This window comes from Panthera tigris, chromosome A1, assembly GCF_018350195.1.
Source record: "Panthera tigris isolate Pti1 chromosome A1, P.tigris_Pti1_mat1.1, whole genome shotgun sequence".
Classification (NCBI taxonomy): Eukaryota; Metazoa; Chordata; class Mammalia; order Carnivora; family Felidae; genus Panthera; species Panthera tigris.
The window spans coordinates 170,715,409-170,735,134 of NC_056660.1; the positions used below are offsets into that span (position 1 = coordinate 170,715,409).

Here is a 19,726-nt window from a genome sequence, read left to right on the forward strand (position 1 = left end):
AGCCAAATTATGGAAGGAGCCCAAGTGTCCATCAATAGATGAATGCATAAAAAAGACCTGATATTAGGCACCTGTTGATGCTCAGTTGAGCATCGAACTCTTGATTTTGGCTCAGGTCACGATCCCAGGGTTGTGGGATTGAGCCCCATGTCAGGCTCTGCGCTGATCTTGGAGCCTATTTGAGATTCTTTCTCTCTCTCTCTCTCTCTCTCTCTCTCTCTCTCTCTGCCCCTCTCCCCTGCTCTCTCTCTAATAAAAAAAATTTAAATAAAAAAAAGATGTGATATATATATCTACACACACACAATGGAATATTACCCATCCATAAAAAAGAATGAAATCTTGTGATTAGCAACAATATGAATGGATATAGAGGGTAAAATGCTAAGTGAAATAAGTCAATCAGAGAAAGACAAATACCATATCATTTCAGTCATATGGGGAATTTAAGAAACAAAACAAACAAATTAAAAGAGAGACAAACTAAAATACTGACTCAAATATAGAGAACAAATTGATGGTTACCAGAGGGGAGGTGGGAGAAGAGATGGGTGAAATAGGTGATGGGGATTAAAGAGTACACTTATGATGAACACTGAAAAACCTATAGAATTGTTGAATCACTACATTGTATACCTGAAACTAATAAAATACTGTATGTTAACTATCCTGGAATTAAAATTAAAATTTTTAAAAAATATAAAACATAATTCCTTAAAATTTTGTAACTGAACAGACCCTAAATATTTTAGTCCTTCTAAAAAAGGTAAGCTGGGGTGTACAACTAGTTGACATCAGAAATGAAGCTAAATTTCTATTTCACTCACTTTTTACTTGGCATACTCATTTTTACATTTCTATATTATTTCTATACTGGCTCTTTCTAAATACGCATATTATTCACTCAACATGTCAGTCACCTCACTGTTTTGAGGATTTTTATAAAAGAGCAACAAGAAAACATTGAAAGGTTTTTAATGGAAAAATGGCATGACTCAATTTATGTTTCTAAAAGGTCTTCCCACTACATGGAGAATGGATTAGAAGTATGCAAAGCAGACACCAAGAGACATGTAGTGTTGAAATGACAGCTAGGATCAGTGTAGGGCTCTATAAATGGAGAGAAGCAGACATATTTAAGATATATTTGAAGGTACAGTACATAAGACTCAGTGATAAATCTGATGGGTGATATGTAAGAAAGAATGACTCTTGGTGTTAGCTTTTTGTTTTAAGTTTATTTATTTTGAGAGAGAGGGAGAGAGAGAGAGAGAGAGAGAGAGAGAGAGAGAGAGAGAGATCATTAGCAGGAGAGGGGCAGAGGGTGAGGGAGAGAGAATTCCAAGCAGGCTCCATGCTGTCAGGGCAGAGCCAGATCTGGGGCTCGATGTCAGGAACCATGAGGATCATGACCTGAGGCAAAGTCAAGAGTCAGACACTTAACCCACTGAGCCACCCACGTGCCCATGCTTTTTATCAATTAGGAATATTTTTGTTTTGAGTTATGTTCTCCCTCTTGGATCTCTATTGTATTAATTCAGAGCATACTTTGTCAGTTTTCCCCACACTTCACCAGACTGTCAGTACAGTTGATTTATCTTCATCAGTGCTACTGTGCCCCCTTCCTGGTAGATTATCACCCAACCCCCCAAAGGAATTGACAACATGGGTTTGAACTGCACTGGTCCACTTATATGTGTATTTTTTTTTGATAAATACAGTACAGTACTATAAATGTATTTTCTCTTATGATTTTAATGACATTTTCTTTTCTCTAGTACTTTAAGAATACAGTATAGATTACATGTAATATACAAAATATGTGTTAATCTACTGCTTATGTTATCAGTAAGGCTTCCAGTCAACAGTAGGCTATTAGTAGTTACTTACGGTGAAAGTCAAAAGTTATACTTGGGTTTTCATCTGTGTGGGGATTGGTTCCCCATTGTTCAAAGGTCAAAATCAAACCATCATTGAGCTGTATACCTTAAACTTATACAGTAATATATATCAGTTATTTCTTAATATACAGTGGTGTATATCAATTATTTCTTAATAAAACTGGGGTAAAAATAACTCTCTCATTTCAATAGTAAAAAGGCAAATACTCAAGTTTTAAAGTGGGGAAAAAAAGATTGAAAATACCTTCATTCTCCAAAGAAGGTATATGGATAGCCAGTAAGTACATGGAAAGATACTCAGCATCATTAGTTACGAGGGAAATGCAAATCAAAACCACAATGAGGTATCAGTTCACACCATTAAGATGACTATTATCAAGAAGACATGCAGTTACAAGTGTTGGTGAGGATGTGGAAAAATGGAAACTCAAACATTGCCAGTGAGGATATAAAGTAATACTGCCACTATGGGAAACAGTTGGCAGTAACTCAAAATATTATACATAGAGTTACTATATAACCCAGCAATTTCTACATATGAAACTTATAAAAACTGATGTATAAAAAATATATGAATAGTGGAAACAACCCAAATGTCCATCAACTGATGAAAGGATAAACAAAATGTGCTCTATCCATACATTGGAATACTATTTGGCAATAAAAAAGAATGAAGTACTGACACACACAGTAAGGATGAACCTCAAAAACATTGTGTTAATGAAGAAAGTCAGGCAAAAGGCCACATATTATATGATTCCATTTATATAAAATGTCCAGAATAGGCAAACTTATAGAGGTAAAAGTAGATTAGTGGTTTTCAGGAGCTGAGGGAAAATGTGAGGTGGGGGAGGGGAGTGATTATTAATGGGTTATAGGATTTATTCTTGGCATGATGAAATGTTCTAAAATTAGATTTTGTGATATTACACAATTTTTTAAGTACAATAAAAAACATTAAACTGTGTGTACATTTTAAATGAGTGAACTCTAAGTGATATAATTTATATATCAATAAGATTTCTTAAAAGCATATTCACAGCAAAACTGTAACAAAAGAAAACTGAAAATAATCTAAATATCATCAACAATAGAACAAATAAAGAAACTTGAATATGCATGCCCTACAATATCCACAGAAGTAGAAATGAGTGAGCTTTGTAAGAGCATAGAGAAAAACCACAAAAACATATCACTGAATAGTAGGAGGAAGTTACAGAAGTACCCAGAATAATTCCATGTATGGAATTCAAATAGGTAAAACTAATCAAAGTAACTCTTCTTTGACTCAATTATTCACTTAAAGGGAAAAAAAATCCATGTCATAGTTAACAATTTGTCTATATTATAAAAAACTTTAATTTTATTTATTTATTTGTTTGTTTGTTTTTAAGTAGGCTTCATGTCCAGCATGGAGCCCAACACAGGACTTAAACTCATGACTCTGAGATCAAGAGCTGAGCTGAGATCAAGATTTGGATGCTTAAGTGACTGAGCCACCGAGACACCCCAAGAAACTTTAATTTTTAAAGTTAAAGATCATTCTGCTGTGTAAAAAGCCTTCCTCTCTAAAAATAAGCCCTAGCAACGTCTTTATCTTCACTCTGTACTTTATTTTACCAAATTCTTATTCAATGAAAGTTAAAAGAAAATTAACAATCTCTTGACACCAGAAATGTCAACATAGGTGGTAAAAACTAAACATTACAAAAACATCCACTAAACATGGCAAACACAAGAGTCAGCCCGTATTCTATCCTACTGAGAGTGATAGCATGTTAACAGTAAAATGAGGGCAGGAGCTTCTATTCCAACTGGGCATGAAAGACTTCGTAGAGCTTCAGAGTATTTCAAGAACTTCTGCTTCAAATAGAAACAGGTTGTGAAATAGAGAACGTTTAAAAGCAAACTGTCTTTCTTTTGAGGCCATTTTCTCCTTTCACAATTCTCTGCTTACATATTTACAGTCTGATTAAATGAGAAATAAAACTACAGTGCTCCCACACTTACCAATTTTCCATGTGGTTTGCAAGATGATTTGGGTGGTATCGTTTCTGAAAGAGAAGCGAGGGACAAGATCAATGGGTTTCTGGGTTCGACTAACAGGAGATTCTGATTCAGTGAGGCTTAAACATGTGAATATTTTGAAAGGCACCACCAGAAATTTTAAGGAAACCACTGAATTATAGACTTCTTAAAGTCTATAAGTGACAGGCCTGTGACAGTGCCAGTTTCACGTTGTAAAATATGATAACTGTGTAAAGCAACTAGCTAGTTAGCAACATCAGAATGGTACAGGGCTGGTCAAGTCATCAAATCACAGATCTTGGAACATAAGCAGAGTCTGCTCTATGATAAGCAGAATAGCTGTCTTATCTAGTAAGAAAAACTGAAATCACACTCCAGTAGGAAGGCCCAACATTTGTTGAACACAAAATCAGTAACCAGAATGCATTCCTTAAGTAATGTACATTCCTCAAGGTACTTACTCCCAGGGAAAATGAGAAATTACATGATAAGGAGTTCTCATTCTCCAGGTATGTGCTAATATTTTTCTTCTAGATAGGTGTAAATAATCTCTACATTGTGATTGGGTCTCAGTTTTTACCCAAAGATTTTTATGCCTTTTTGCAAAAATGGACATTAGGAAACAAGAGAAAATTGTTAAGATCCAGATTTCTCTATTTCTCTTAACGTGGCAATGAAGCAGTAGCACAGTATGTAAAACAAAAAAACAAAACAACAACAACAACAAAAAAAACCAAACAGCTGGAACTAAGGCAGAAACAGCTAGAACTAACTGAATATTTTATCCATTTGTGGTTATTTAGATAATAGTCATCTCCTACAGACTTCACAGAAATTTTATAAGAAGTAATCTGATTTTTGTTAATGGTTTTCTCATAAGGTCCTCAAATTCCTTTCAAGGGTAGATTCTCTCCTGGGTTTTCCATGGATGCCACTTCCTACAGACATATGTTCATGAAGGGCCAGAGGAATTACCCAAATAGGATGGAAAGAGGGCCAAACACAGTAGTCCAGGCATGTGACAGAGCTGAACCTTTTTTGGTATCTACCAGTTCCCATCCCCAGTGCCACCAGGCCCCTCTCCAACAGAGCAGGCCTACTGGTCTGATCATACTTCCTCTAGGCTCACATCACAAAGAGGAGGTTTTCTCTCATCCCCTTATTTCTACCTGGGACTGATTCATTGGTTTAACTTCTCAACTTTCTTTGGAAAGGAAGTTACATAAATAAAAACTTTCTTCTTGTTAGGGCATGTTGACTAAAATAAAGTTATCTTTGACTCCCAATATATTTTGAGAGGACAAATGCTAACAATTAAATACTACATAGCAATATGCCTTTTGGATTTTATTCTTTCAAGAAGAGGAAGAATATGAGAATAAGAAAACATACAACTTGTTTAAAAAATGGCCAAAGACTTCAACAGATACCTCACCAAAGAAGATATGTAAATGGCAAATAAGCTTACAAAGAAATGCTCCACATCATATATCATCGGGGAAAAAAAAAATTAAAGCAACAACGAGATACTACTATACACCTATTAGAATGGCCAAAATCTGGAACACTGACAACACCAAATGCTGGCAGGGATGTAGAGCAATAGGAACTCTCATTCACTGCTGGCGGGAATGCAAAAGGGTACAGCCACTTTGAAAGAAAGTTTGGCAATTTCTTACAAAATTAAACACACTTTTACCACAAGATCCAACAATTGTGCTTCTTGGTATTTATCCAAAGGAGTTGAAAACTTCTGTCCACACAAAAACCTACACATGGATATTTATTGAAGTTTTATTTATAATTGCCAAAAGTTGGAAGCAACCAAGATTTTATTAGCAGGTAAATGGAAACTATGGTACATACAGACAATGTAATATTATTCAGTGCTAGAAAGAAAAGAGCTATCCAACCATGCAAAGACATGGAGAAACCTTAAGTTCATATTTCTAAGGGTCATTTCATTCCAGGTGTGTGTGTGTGTGTGTGTGTGTGTGTGTGTGTGTGTTACTTTATTGTGGAAGAGAAATATGGAAGTATACCAATGGCATTCTGGTTTAGTGCAACAGTGATAACCTGATCTAAAATTACATCCACAATTTCACCTCCCATTTTTTTTCCTTCTTTCTTCCTCTCTTATCTCTTCCCGTATTCTTCTCTACAGTGTAGTCTTCTTTTCTAAATCTATGATGCTTTTTGGGTCATTCAGCAGTTTTCATAATTCTCCTTGAAGATTTTGGTCCTTGGAGCACATATATTCTTTCAGTCCCAGTTAATAAATATACCTTCATAACCTTCTTGGCTTAATAATATGAGAAACAATAGAATATGAGAATAATCTAACTGGAAATAAAGCATCATTAAAGAATGGAAGGACAAATAAACCATGAAAAGTATTTGTATGTCCAGTTTAAAATCCTTGCTCAAATGATCAACTGCTGAAATAAGGATAAAGTAATTAACTTTATAAATTCAGCTAGCAAGACATATTTCTCCAAAAAGAATGAAAAGAGGGGCACCTGGGTGGCTCAGTCATTTGAGTGTCTGGCTCTTGATTTCAGCTCAGGTCATGATCTCAGGGTCGTGGGATCTAGCCCACGTGATGGGATTCTGCATGAGATTCTCTCTTTCCCTCCACACCCCCACCCAAACAAAACAAACAAACAAAAAACAAAAGAATAAAAAGAAAATGGAAAATTGGCCTTTACATTTTAAAAACACATTTTTCTTTCAAAATCGAATAAGGGAAAACTCTTATATTTTTGATGAGCTAATTTTGTTAAAACAAATATAATTAGGCCATGGTTTGAAAAATTTTAAGTGATAACCTTCTATGGATACAGAAATGAACCCCACTCCCAACAAGAATTAATTTTTGCCCTCTTAAAAAGTCTTTTTCCTTTTGTCTTTAAAAGCTCTTTAATCAGCAACTGAGTGAGAAGAAGTAAAACGTAATAACAGAGTAGATGATGAACCTGAAGAGTGGGGGAGCACCCAGAAAACCAATAAATATTCATTGGAAGGCACTGCAGACCAGCTTAAGAACAGAAGCTGAAACTGGCAGTTTTTAAAGCTAAAAACAGGTGAGAGGATGAAGTATCTAGTAAACTTTGAAGAGACCCAAGTAGTCTATGAACTTCCAGAAGTGATCAGCTGGGGCTCTCTTCCAAGACAGAGACCACACAGGGAGGAGATCAAGTTAAGCAGGACAGTGACAACTGAGACAAAGGAGGAGAAAAAGCTTATGGGAAGAAACCAGGAAACCTCAGGAAGGAAGTCACCATATTACTTAATACTACCTAAAAACAACAGAAAAAGAAACTAGAAGCTAGAAATACTTCCTGAGTCATCTCCTTCTAAAAGTTGAGAAAAACTAGTTTCTCATAAAATTTGGAAAGATGAGGATTGAGGTCAAATCTTACACCTTATGAAAAGGAAAAAAGAGAATAAAGGAGCAGAAAAACAGTACCAATAATGAAAGCATGCCAAAGGATGTGCCCATATATCAGACCAAAACTACTTCAAAATGAGCAAATAGACATTAAGAAATGGTACAAGACATGAAAAAACAATATCAGAATCATAAAAAAAACCCTCAGAAATAAAGTGACAGGGCTCGTACAAGAAATAAAAATAAGTTTTAAAAAACCATTTCAGTAATGAGGAATAAACAGAAGGAGCAAAAACCATTTCAGTAATGAGGAACACAGGAGGAGCAAAAAAGCAAATAAACATAATACATAATGCCTGAACAGAATTATAAGGTGAAAAGAAATATGTTAAAAATTAGAAAGGAATGGAAGACATACATCAAAAAGGAACAGACAAAGTTAAAAAGGATTTAAGAGACAGTGACAAATACTAAACATAAACAAAGAGACCCAATACTGATAACAGGAGCCTCTGAAAAAAAGAATACCTAAGCAAGGTTTGAGAACATTTGCCAAAAATTGAAAACTCAATAAAACTTCCCTTAAACTCTCTGAAACTACATATCGAGATTCATAATTATCAATACCGAGACATATGCTAGCAAAATGGTTGGACTTTGAAGAAAAAGAGAAATGCCCTTCGAGCACTTTTTAAAAACTGAGCAAGGGACTTATAAAGAAAAGGAAATTAGATATTCATCAAATTAATTATCTTTTGGCACTGTTTTATGCTACGAAGAAAATGCTGTTAACATATATAGTTAAGACATTCTAAGAAAGAAAATGTAAGCCAAGGATTTTACCCAGCCCAAACTGACTTTCAAATATAAAGAACAATTGATATCAATGTGCAAAAAGTTAGCGACTGTGTTCCCATGAGCCCTCCTGAGGATCCACTAGAGAACAAGCTTCCAACAACCTGTATAGCCAGAGAGAGATTACCATAAGACACTAAATAAATTTTATTTAAGCATTAAATAGTTTCATGTAGAACTACAACTAAATGACGATTAAAAGGAGAGAGTATACTACCTGATGACTCTAAGCTCAGACGACACAGATAGTAGAATCATTTTAAAAGGAGGGAAGGGAGAGAGAGAGAAAGAAGAGCATATGCAGAGCACATTTTTAACTGTTTGGAGTAATCATTGTTGGTAATAGCATTAGCACTGCAATTATGAATGTGTTGTGGTACAATGCGGAATAAAGCAAGGGGATAATTACAGGATGTTCAGCTTGGAAGAAAGGAGATGAAGGCATAGTAGAGAAGAAGCTAAGTAAAAACCCAGTAATACTGAGGTATCCATATTGCTCAGCTTGTGGTCTTGAAAGATCATTTCCACTAAAATAAACCAGGGCTTTTTAGAGCATGCCCTCAATAGGGTGGTATCACCTCCCTCACCACCAAGGAAGAGAAATTTGATTTGTTGGGGGATGAAAAAACTCTTTTAATACAGTGGTTTGTGGTCTTCCAAAGCTCAACTCTACCTAAAAAAAATCTCATCTCTTAATATTTTATTTCTTTAATTAAGAATACATTAATTTAACTTTAATTTTCTCTTGGGGGTGGTGATGATTTTTTAAAAGGTTGAGAGATAGATACCATCTCAGAAAAAGAGTTGATTCCGGGACTAGGGAGGAAATACATAAAATAAATCTGGAGTATTTTGTCATGCCAGAGAGGAGGAAGCTAGGAAAGATTATTAGGGTTATGTCAGGAGGACTCAAGAACCAACTTAAAGAGGCTTCCATCTGCCAAAGATGGACAATTTGAGCTTCACTAAAGATAATAATAGCAATGGACTGAAATCAGCCAAATATATTTGAATCCATCAATTCATAATGATACTAAAAAGTAGTCATTAGTCACCTTCAGAGATTAATATGGAACTAATTCATTATTTCATATCCTACGTTTTTATTAGGCACTATACCATTATTTTGTGAACTCAGTGAATTACGAGATACAGATTACTCCCGTTACAAAAATAGAGACAACCAGACATAAAGTTTCTCCCCCACCCCACCACCCCATGGTCTTTCCAAATACCAATTAGAGTTTTACCAAAGGGACTAGACCTGAGTCAGGTCAGGCTTCTGGATCCATCTTCCAAATACTATGCCAAGAAATAAAATTGATTTTTAAAAAATTATGAGTTTTTGTCAAAAGGATACAGAACAGCTATAAGTTCCGACTAGCCAAAACTGCATCAATCTGAGCATCAAAATAAATGATAGCAATGGGTTTTAATTGTTGAATAAGATAATAATCCACGTGTAGTGCCGATAGAAAGGAAGGAAGGGGAAAAAGGGAAGAAGGAAGGAAGGAGGAGAGAGAAAAAGGAAGAGCAATTTATATAATACAGTTATTTAGAATAAATATGAAAAGAATGATGGAATTAAAAACTGCAGCCATGGCAGTAATAATTAAATCATGCAAACATCAACAACAGATGATAAAACTAATAGGAGAGTTTGCTGAGAAACATGACATTTACATAATCTCAACACATCTCCCCACAAAGTACTTACTAATTAAAAAGGGATTAAAAATAGGTACTTCACTGTAAAGAAAACTAAACCTTTACAATAAAGAAACCTTAACCAAGTGATTCAATTTAGCATTACCAACAATGGGGAAAATTGACATTGTATGGCTCCTGATGTGATACACTGAGCAAAACAAAGCACCTGTATAATATTTCTGCTGAAAATACATAAATGGAATTGCATAATGAGGAAACAGCAGACTCCTAAATTGAGGGACATCCAACAAAAGCAACAGTAACAACAAAAACTGACCTGTATTCTCCTAAAATGTCAAGATCGTAAAAGACAAGAAAATGTTTAGAGACTATTCTAGACTGAATAAAAATGAAGAGACAAGACAACTAAAAAGCAACATATGATCCTGAATTTAGTCCTGAATCCATTGTTAGAAAGGGCATCCATTGGGCCAATTAGCAAAATTTAAACAAGGTCTCTGGATTAGATGATAAAGTTGTGTCAATGTTAATTTTCTTATAAAGATGGTTATATTGTGATTACCTAGGTTGTATTGTGATTTTTTTTTTTAGAAACTGCATACTAAAATATATAAGGCACATCTTGCCTGTAACTCACTTTTAGTTGATTCAGGAAAAAGGAATAGCGCATGTATATGTGTGCACACACTTGAAGAGACAGAGACAATGACAAAGCAAATGTGGTAAAATGTTAACATTTGGTAAAACCAGGTAGGGATATAGGATGGTTCTTTGGCTATTCTCATAACTTCTTTGAAAACTACATACTACTTCAAAATAAAAGGTTAAGAAAAAGCCTCTCTGTTAAACAACTCTTGGGTCAAAGAGGAAATGAAAACCAAAATTGCAGATTATCTTTTTAAGAAAATAATAAAGACACTGTATTATAGCCAATGAAGAAAACCTATGGTCTCAAATATTTATATTGCTAATTTAAAAAAATCTAAGTATTACATTCAAGAAATTAGAAAGGCAAGCAAAATAAATCCATGAGAAAGCAATATAACAAACATAAAACCAGTGGTTAATAAATTAGAAAAAAAAAAAAAAGAAAATGAGTAGAACTAATAAATAAAAATCAGGTTAACAAAATAAAAACAGTAAAATAACCCATGAACAAATTTATTCAAAGAAACATGCAAGTTACAAAACAGCATATAGTATATATTCCATACTTCCCATGTCCTGCCTCACACTCTCTTGACCCAGCTTTGACTGCAGTCATTGCTGTGGTAAGTAATGCACACAGGTGCACCCTATTCCTCAGTTCACCATGAGGTGTTCTGGAGCTATGGCCAAGATAAAACAATCCATCTGAGAGCTGACAGAATTCCCAATTTACTGGCATAAGATCCAAAGCAATCTCTTATAGTGAAGGAGATACACAAGCAGGCATATGTCCACAGACAAGCAGAACAATGGAATAGTTTATTAAAGGCTCTGCTAAGCTGCCAGTTCCAGAAAGACACGGTGTGAGGTTGGGGGACTCTCCTTCCAGATGTAGTTATGTGTATTGATCTATATAAGTTATGCTGTCCACACCTGGAATCTGAGAAACAGGGTGCCAGTAGGACTGGCCTCTCTCACCATTATTCCCGTGACCAATTTGCAGAATTTGTGTTTTCTGTCCCCTCAACTTTATTCTCGTCTGGACACTTGCTTCCAGAAATGCAGTAAGGGTTCCACTGAAGTTGAAGCTTTGACTACCATGAGGACTTTGTGAAAACAGGTAAAGAAAGGAATCACCATATTGGTGGAGATAACTGACTCTAAATACCCGAGGGGCAAGGTTTGCTGTTACACAATGAGAGCAAGAGGAGTATGTGTGAAACCCAGCAAAATCACTGGGATAATGTGTTTCCATATTCAGTGTTCTGATAAATTTCAGCTGAAGAAAGAGAGCTAAAAATATTGAACACTCAACATATATGTCAGGCATTTGTTTTACATGTACTTTCCCACAAAATCTTTTTTTTTAAGTTTATTTATTTATTTATTTACTTATTTATTTTGAGAGAGAGAGAAAGCGCGAGTCAGGGAAGGACTGAGAGAGGGGAAGAAAGAATCTCGAGCAGGCTCCATGTTGTCAGTGCAGCCTGATGTGGGGCTCGAACTCACCAACGAAGAGATCATGACCTGAGCCCAAGTCAGAAGCTTAATCGACTGAGCCACCCAGGCACCGTTCCCACAAAATCTTTATAACAATCCTAAGGTATAGAAATTATTTCCTTCACTTACCATAGAGAATGACAGGGCAGAGTAAACCCAGATTCGTCTGACATCAGAATCTGTGTCCTTTAACCATCTCACTCCATCTTAGGGCACTGAGAGGAAACTTGAGACATGGCGCCATCCTCACAAGAACACTGTTGGGAAAAATCTCCATCTGTGACATCCACAGATGTCATCCACACTTGAAAAATCCTATGCAAAATAGTAAAATCAATGCATTTGGACTCTGGAATACTCCAGCCTCTTTCTCCTTAACTGATTTAGAAACTCGCCTTTTACAGGCTTACACTGCTGTTAGATCACCCCTTTATTGACCAGATAGCTAGCCCAGGCCTATTCCTAATTCTGTAAAGGTATCTCCTGCTCCATTCCCACGTTTTGTTGAAATTACCATAACTTTGTTGTCATAGGTCCAACTGAGTGTCATAAAAACAATTTTAAAGGTTGACTCATACTAACATATGACCAATATACATAGCTCTGGAAACAAGTTTAAAAACAATGCTATTATACCATCACTAAAAGTGAAGACTAGCTATAATTTCCTTCAAAAGACCTAATATATTACTACAGTACAGTAGAGAGATACATGAAGATATTCTAAAGCCATTCTATGTGGTAAATAAATTAATTAAGCATAGTACATTTATTTAGAAAATGATTACAATTGTCCATGGACAAAGTCAGTGAATTTAGAATTACTACATCTTAGAACAAATATGGTCAACATAATTCAGTGTGTTCCTTACCCTAGAGAAGCCAAACAAAGATACCAGAAGAGAGCAATGGCCTTACAAGAGCACAATCTCTCTGGATAATAAAAATGTTATGTAAGAAGAATGGGCAAAACAGGTATTAATGGGCAGGAACACATCACAGTTCCAAACTAATATATTCACTCAGTTTCTCACTTTAAGCCCCAGAAGGCACCATCAACAAGTCTTCTTATCCCACAGAAGAAATTTAATATTTATCTTTCTATTAGGCTTATACCAACTACCTAAATAATACAATACACTGGAGAAGCCATGAATAATAGCATGGATTTCAAAAGCTGTATAAGGTAAATAATCCCTTTTGTGCTTGGAAAACAAAGCTAAAACCTCTGGCAACAAGCATATTACTGAGTACTTTCTGGACACAATGCTCGTTAAACAAGTATTTACTGAGTACCTACTATGTACTATACCAGACATTATGCTTAGATCCTGAGGCTACAGTTGATGGTAAAAGCCTCTCAGCCCCTGGTGATCCCTACACCTCCAGTTATTCATCCTGTGTAACCCCCTCCCCTTGAGTATGAGCTAGACCTAGTGACTCCCTTCTAATGAACAGAAATGACAAAAGTGATTGGATGTCACTTCCGAGATTAGGCCATAAGGATACTGTGGCTTCTGTCTTGGATTCTCTCTCTCTCTCTCTCTCTCTCTCTCTCTCTCTCTCTCTCTCTCATCAGTCACCTTAGGGAAAGCCACCAGTCATGTAAGGAGGCAGCCAGGCCCATATAAATTAGCCTGGAAGTAGATCACCTAGGTCTGCCAACTACCACAGGAGTGAGCTTGAGAGATCCTTCAGCCCAACCTCAGGAGAGATCCTGAGCCAGAGACACCCAGCTACACCACGCATAAATTTCGAACCCACAGAAACTGTAAGGTAATAAATGCGTGCTGTTTTAAGCTGCTATATATGGGGTTAATTCGTTAAGCAACAACTGAGAACTATTACACAATGGTTTATAACACAAACAAGGTCCTTACATAAGTAGAGCTTACAACTGAGTGGGTAGAGATGGATAATAAACACAGACATAGATAATATAATTTCACATAATTTTAAATGCTATGGAGAAAGTCAAACAAAGTAACGGGATACAGGGTGACTGCATAAGTGAATGGAAAAGGAAGACCTCTCTGCAGAGACCAGAGCGAAGTGGGCCTTTGCATTCGAGGTGAAGTATAAGTGCTATTATAATAAGTTAAATGAAAAGGTAGGTATGAGAATCCAGCTAGCTCCTTTTAAACCAAACACTAAAGAAATTTGCAAAACTATAAAGCAATGCCATTCTTTTTAATAATTTTTGTTTTGAAAAATACAGTTTTAATTAAAATGTCAGGTAACATGCATTATTGTCTTTAAATGAATTAATAAATATGTTTAAATTTTGTTTAAATATCTAATATAATAAATATAAACAGCTATAACTCACATAAACAAAGTCTTTTGAGGATCCTCAACAATGTTTAGGAGTGTAAATAGATGCTGAGACCAAAATGCAGAACTGCTGGTGTGGAGTACTGTAGCAAATGCTATGGAGTATGGATCTCATTCTATGTTGAATGGCATAAAAATTCCATTGAAGGATTTTTGAGCAGGAAGATATGATCTGATTTAAGTTCTTAGAGGTTATCTGGAGTTCTGTAAGGAGAATGGACTACATGGGAGAGAAAGGTGGAAACCTGGCAGTACTTGGCAAATAATTACCCACACATGTTTTCAGGCAGACCTGAAGAGGATAGTTCTGAAACTGGGGGCTTGGATTTTTTACATCAGAAAAAAAAAAATCCCATGTGAAAATAACTGGTATCTCTATTATGCAACTGAAGATGTGCTACTATCATATTAATTTAAAAATAAAGGAATAAACAAATCCTGATGATTTTCAATGCAACATGGAATTTCCTTTCATTTTTTCCTCAGGCCCTGGGGATTTATTTCAAGCCCTTATGTTGTATTCTGTGGACTTTACCTAGGCACACCATATAATTTCTAAGCAAAATAGCAAATTACACTTTGGTGACATTTTCTGCAAGATGAAACAATCAGAAAACAGGGCTACCTGCTGGCTACATTCGGCTTTGCTTTTGCCATTATGAAATTCATGCTTCTATAAATTGGCAGTAATAGAATTTCACCTACCTTATAAATAGCACTTTTCAAGTTGGATAAAATGTTATCTCCAACAGCGGTGTGCCACAGAAATAGAAAACAAACAAATCAAACAAAAAGCCCTCTAATTTTTGTATTGTTGGATGAAATGTGGTGGGCTTTTTTTTCCTGCCAACTATCAACCCACAGAAACAACAGGATCTAGTCTGAAGTTCTATAAAGATTTCAGTTAAGATGAATGACTATGGATGTTTTAGATATCTTTACTGAACTTTTCTGCCAGCTTCAATGAATACTCACTCAACACTGTCAATGACTAGTAAGCCCTAGCTTGATTTTTCTCCCATAAGTAATATTACAGAAAATATAGCTAAAATACTAGGAAAAACAGAAATTATATGTCTTCCCAAATTATAGAAATTTCTGATCTTGTTCATATCTTCCTCTGTGAATTAAAACACCAAGGTAAGTGCCTACCTAGTGTAACCTAAATATAGTAACACATCTTACTCATTAACATTAGTAATCTCCCTTTTTACCTTTAGAAATGTAAAAAATAAAAACAAACAAAAAAAACCTCCAATAATTTTATTTTCTCTGAGTAGAAAAGAAAAATCTGCATGACAAAAGAATAAAATGTAACACCATAAAGAGAAAGGAAAACCTGCTAAGGATTTGGTGTAGTATGCCTGATTTGGGCAACAGGGTACTATTTTAGCTTACATTGCTCAGCCTAGCTTTCAACACAGGGACAAGTAAGCAGAAGATCAGATTTTTAAAATTCTCTTTGGGCCAGCCTCAGGTAAGCAATTTTAATATAGCTATTGACCAGTGGAAGAAAAGAAATTATTTTCCTGGACATGTGATTACAAAATCAAATGTGGAATAAATGCAAACAAACCTGATATTAAAAGGCATAGCTTCTATGAAATGAAAGTGTGATTATTTTTTAAGCACTCTTTCCAACTTAATGAAATTTACCAGAGTGAATTTTAAATAGTATGTCTGAAATAGCACTTTATTTGCAGAAATTCATTTCATGCAAATTTTCAAAACTGTATTTAAAGTAAAGCACATCGGGCTTATTAAATTATGTGCATGATAGCTAGAACAAGGAAACCCTGGAAGTCAGTTTAATTTCCTTCTACTTCTCCCCTTCTCATATCCTTTTCTTTCACTCTTATTGACAGGCTCTCAAGACCCCACTGTTCCTGCTCTGTGGGGTGATAATTGCCATATGAAGCAGGAAGCTTTAAACAGAAGAGGAATCAAGTATGCCAGGGCCAAGCTTACCTGTGGAAGCTGCCATCATCATGTGATTTTAAAAGTTCCAAAAGACCTCCTTGCCCTCCCTCCCAAATTTTGCCCACTGGCTTCTACTTCAGAGCCAGAAATTGCCATAATTTCTACTCATTGACCCAAAGAAGTGAAGACTCTTACCTAAATACCAATATTATATATGAGAAAGAGTGTAGCAAGGTTTAAGTGGAAGGATAAAGAATGAACGTATAAGAGTTGTGAACTTGGCACATCAGTGGGAGACTCTGAAATCCAAGCTAATTAAAGTGGAAATTTCGTCTACAATACACTTGGTAAGGGTGAAATGAGGTAGATATAGGGTCAGTAAACTGGAATCTTGGTAGATAAGTAACATGGTGAGTAATGAGTGTTCGATTTCCAGAGAAAAATGAATCTTCTCACTGGAGCAGAAGTCCAAAGTCTTGAGAAAAGCTGATTCAGGAGATACAGGGAAAACTAGGCACCAAAGAAGCAAATCAGAGATAGGTCAGATGAGTTTTTCCCTGGGGACATCTTAAAGGCATCAGACAACTTCCTAATTGATAACAGATAATATGATCAACTTTTACTCAAACATTTGAGATCACAGCATAGAAGTAAAGTGGAGTTGTCTAGTTGGTTGATAGTAAGTATCTGTAACTTAAAAGACCAAACAAGACTGATGACCTAAGAGAAAAAAATTACAACTCATCCACAGTGAGTTGATGGAGTGACATCACCAGGAAAATATATTAAAGAGTAAGACAGAGAATATAGCTGCAAAGACCAGGAGTAGCTACTGGGCTAGAAAAGGGGCAAGAGAAAGATTTTGAGATGAAAAAGAGGAGCCAGAAGGGTCTAGAAAACTAAAGGAAGAAAAAAAATTTCAAGAAAAGTGTAGACAACAGTGTCGATAGTTGGAGAGAAGCAGACAGAATAAGGACTCTGAGTAGAGTAAGATGGAGGGCACTGATGAGCTTTCACTGCATAGATTCAGTCGAATATAACAGGCAGGATAGGCTGTGTAAAAAGAAGATGGAGGAACAAAATATAATCTACTCACTGGCCATTAAAGGAAATAGAAAACCGGATGATAACTCAAGGAAGCAGTGATGTCAAGGGAAGAATTTTCTCATGGCAGAGGAGACCAAAAAGAGAAAGTAGATCTTATTTTCTCCTTTTGGCTTGAAGGTAAATAGTGAGCACAAGTAGGCAAGACATGTTTTGGCCACAGGTCCCTTTAGAAAACAAACTGGGACAAAATTAACTCCCCCTCGAAAGTAACAGATGTTGGTGTCTCTGCCAGATACATTGTTAAGGAATGAAAGACGTTTCTGCAAATACTCCTCACTCCATTGCACCCCATCCCACTCCCACCCTGCAGACACTGTGTGCTTTCTAGCAGTTTCCCACCCACAGGACCTCCATCCAGCCCTCTCCTGCATCAGGCCTGGTGGTGGTAAGACCCATTCACCTCCTCTGTTTCAGCTGAGCCATCTACTTGCCTCTAAACCAAGGTTTCCCAGCTTCTGCACTATTGTCATATTGAACCAAATACTTTTTGTTGCCATGGGGGTGGGACTTCCTGTGCATTGTAGGGTGCTTAGGAGCCTCCCTGGCCTCTCCCCACTAAATGTCAGTAGCATGCTCTCCTACAGTCCCAACGATTAAAAAAGTCTCCATATACCGTCAAATGTTCTGGGGGCAAAATACTTCAATGCCACATGGAGAATCACTGCTACAGACACTTCTTTCTCTTGATTCTTCCTAGAGTTCAATACACACACCCTCTCCCACCCAGTTTCTCCCACATTTCCTGTCTCTGAAACAAGCAAATGACACTTTTTTCTTTCCAACAATTTTTCACAAGTCTAAACAAATACAATCCTGAAAAATTCCACTTTCAAGTATGCTAACGAAATGGCCATGCCCCTAGATTCCAGGGGAGTGTGATGGGAAAGGAGGGCTGCAGGTTCCATGCTCCCTTCCTGGGATTCCTTCTTGGCTAAGCCTGGGATATGGCTGCATCCCAATTATGGTGACACTGGATGCCAGACCCACCTCCTGATTCACAGTCTTGGACACACATAAAGGTTGCACAGCCATTAGATCCGGTAGGTTGGCTTCATTATTTCTTGTCAGGTTTTGGCCTCGCGGTCCCCCCTTTTTGCCAAAAATTTCAGTGTAGTTTCTCGGCAGTTTGTTCTTCTTTTGCTAGTCCTCTAACCTCTATCCTTCCGATATTCGGATTGCCCAAGTTTTGGTCATTATTTATAGACCTTGTATCACATGTAGAGACTTATGGCTCCTAGCCCTCATCCAAACAGGAGAGTGAGGAATAGCATCTCCCATTAGACTCCAAGTCCCCCTCCATGGCCCCAGGCTGCCCTGCAATGACCTGTGCTCACTCCTTTAGTCTTCCAGGTGGTCTCCAAGGCTCTGGCTGTGTGATCGAGCCCTCTCCCCAGTCTCATTTTTCTCTGCACTTTTCATTTGACTAAAACATCTTTTTGAGTGTTGAAACTAGTTTGAAATGTTAGACTTCAATAAATTCTTCCCACAGTCCAAGCAAGGAAGTACATCCTTGCTCAGTTAAAGTGAAAAAATAACAGATACATATTGAGTCTAATAAATTATTAATAAATTTCTAATGGATGACACTTGCTTCACCACTTTTCAAAAGCCTCTCTGAGTCATTATTTATGTCCTTTCCCTCATCCCTCTGAGGAAGTAGTTCTTTACCAGGTCAAGTCATTTTACACAGACCCCAGCACTAACTGATAATTTAGTTAACTTAGGGTTACATCCCTGACCTCTTGATCAGTGCAGACATTAAAAGTTCTTGCTTCTAACACTCATACATATATCCACATCATTCAACATCATTCTCCTGTAGTCTATTGGTCTCCTTAGGGTCAATTAGCAGTTTTTAAACCAAGATTAATACAAATTTAAAAAATGGTATGGGTTATTATAGGAACATCTCCACAACCTACTAATAACTTAAAAATACAAATTATAAAATAATACAGTTAGCAAAATGTCTTGTGTTTAGAAAAATATATACAAAGCAAAATTATATATATAATCATTTGTATATAAAAGTGATTACACGTACACACTAGGTACACATTTATAAATACGTATATATGCATATGTATATATAATTTCCAAACATAAAGCTAGAAAAGTTCAAAGACAGAAACCACACTTCAGCAGGGTTACCTTTGAGGAGTCTGGCACTGGAGAGAGGCTGACCCATGGGGAGAATCTTCTATAGTGCCTCACCATGTGGATGCAGGGTAGAGAGACCATTCCCCGGGAGATGAATGTCAGGGTGTTCCTCTCCACCTGATTCTGTGTTTTAATAAGTAAAAAGGTACATAAGAAAAAAAAGTTCTTACTTCTACACTCAGCCCCTTTATTTTTGGAAATGTATTTGCAT

The 19,726-nt window shown here is 36.4% G+C and overlaps 1 long non-coding RNA gene across 2 annotated transcripts in view; it reads right to left on the reverse strand.

The window, feature by feature from the left end:
• Positions 1-19,726, reverse strand: part of LOC107179958 — a 61,585-nt gene that overhangs the window by 2,289 nt on the left and 39,570 nt on the right. The window contains exons 3-5 of one of the 2 annotated variants that reach the window (XR_006208808.1): positions 19,507-19,638; positions 12,124-12,251; positions 3,912-3,955 (exon numbers count right to left, since the gene is read on the reverse strand). This is a non-coding gene — a long non-coding RNA (uncharacterized LOC107179958). The remainder of the gene's footprint in view (positions 1-3,911; positions 3,956-12,123; positions 12,252-19,506; positions 19,639-19,726) is intronic. The other variant, XR_006208812.1, reaches the window with a different exon arrangement.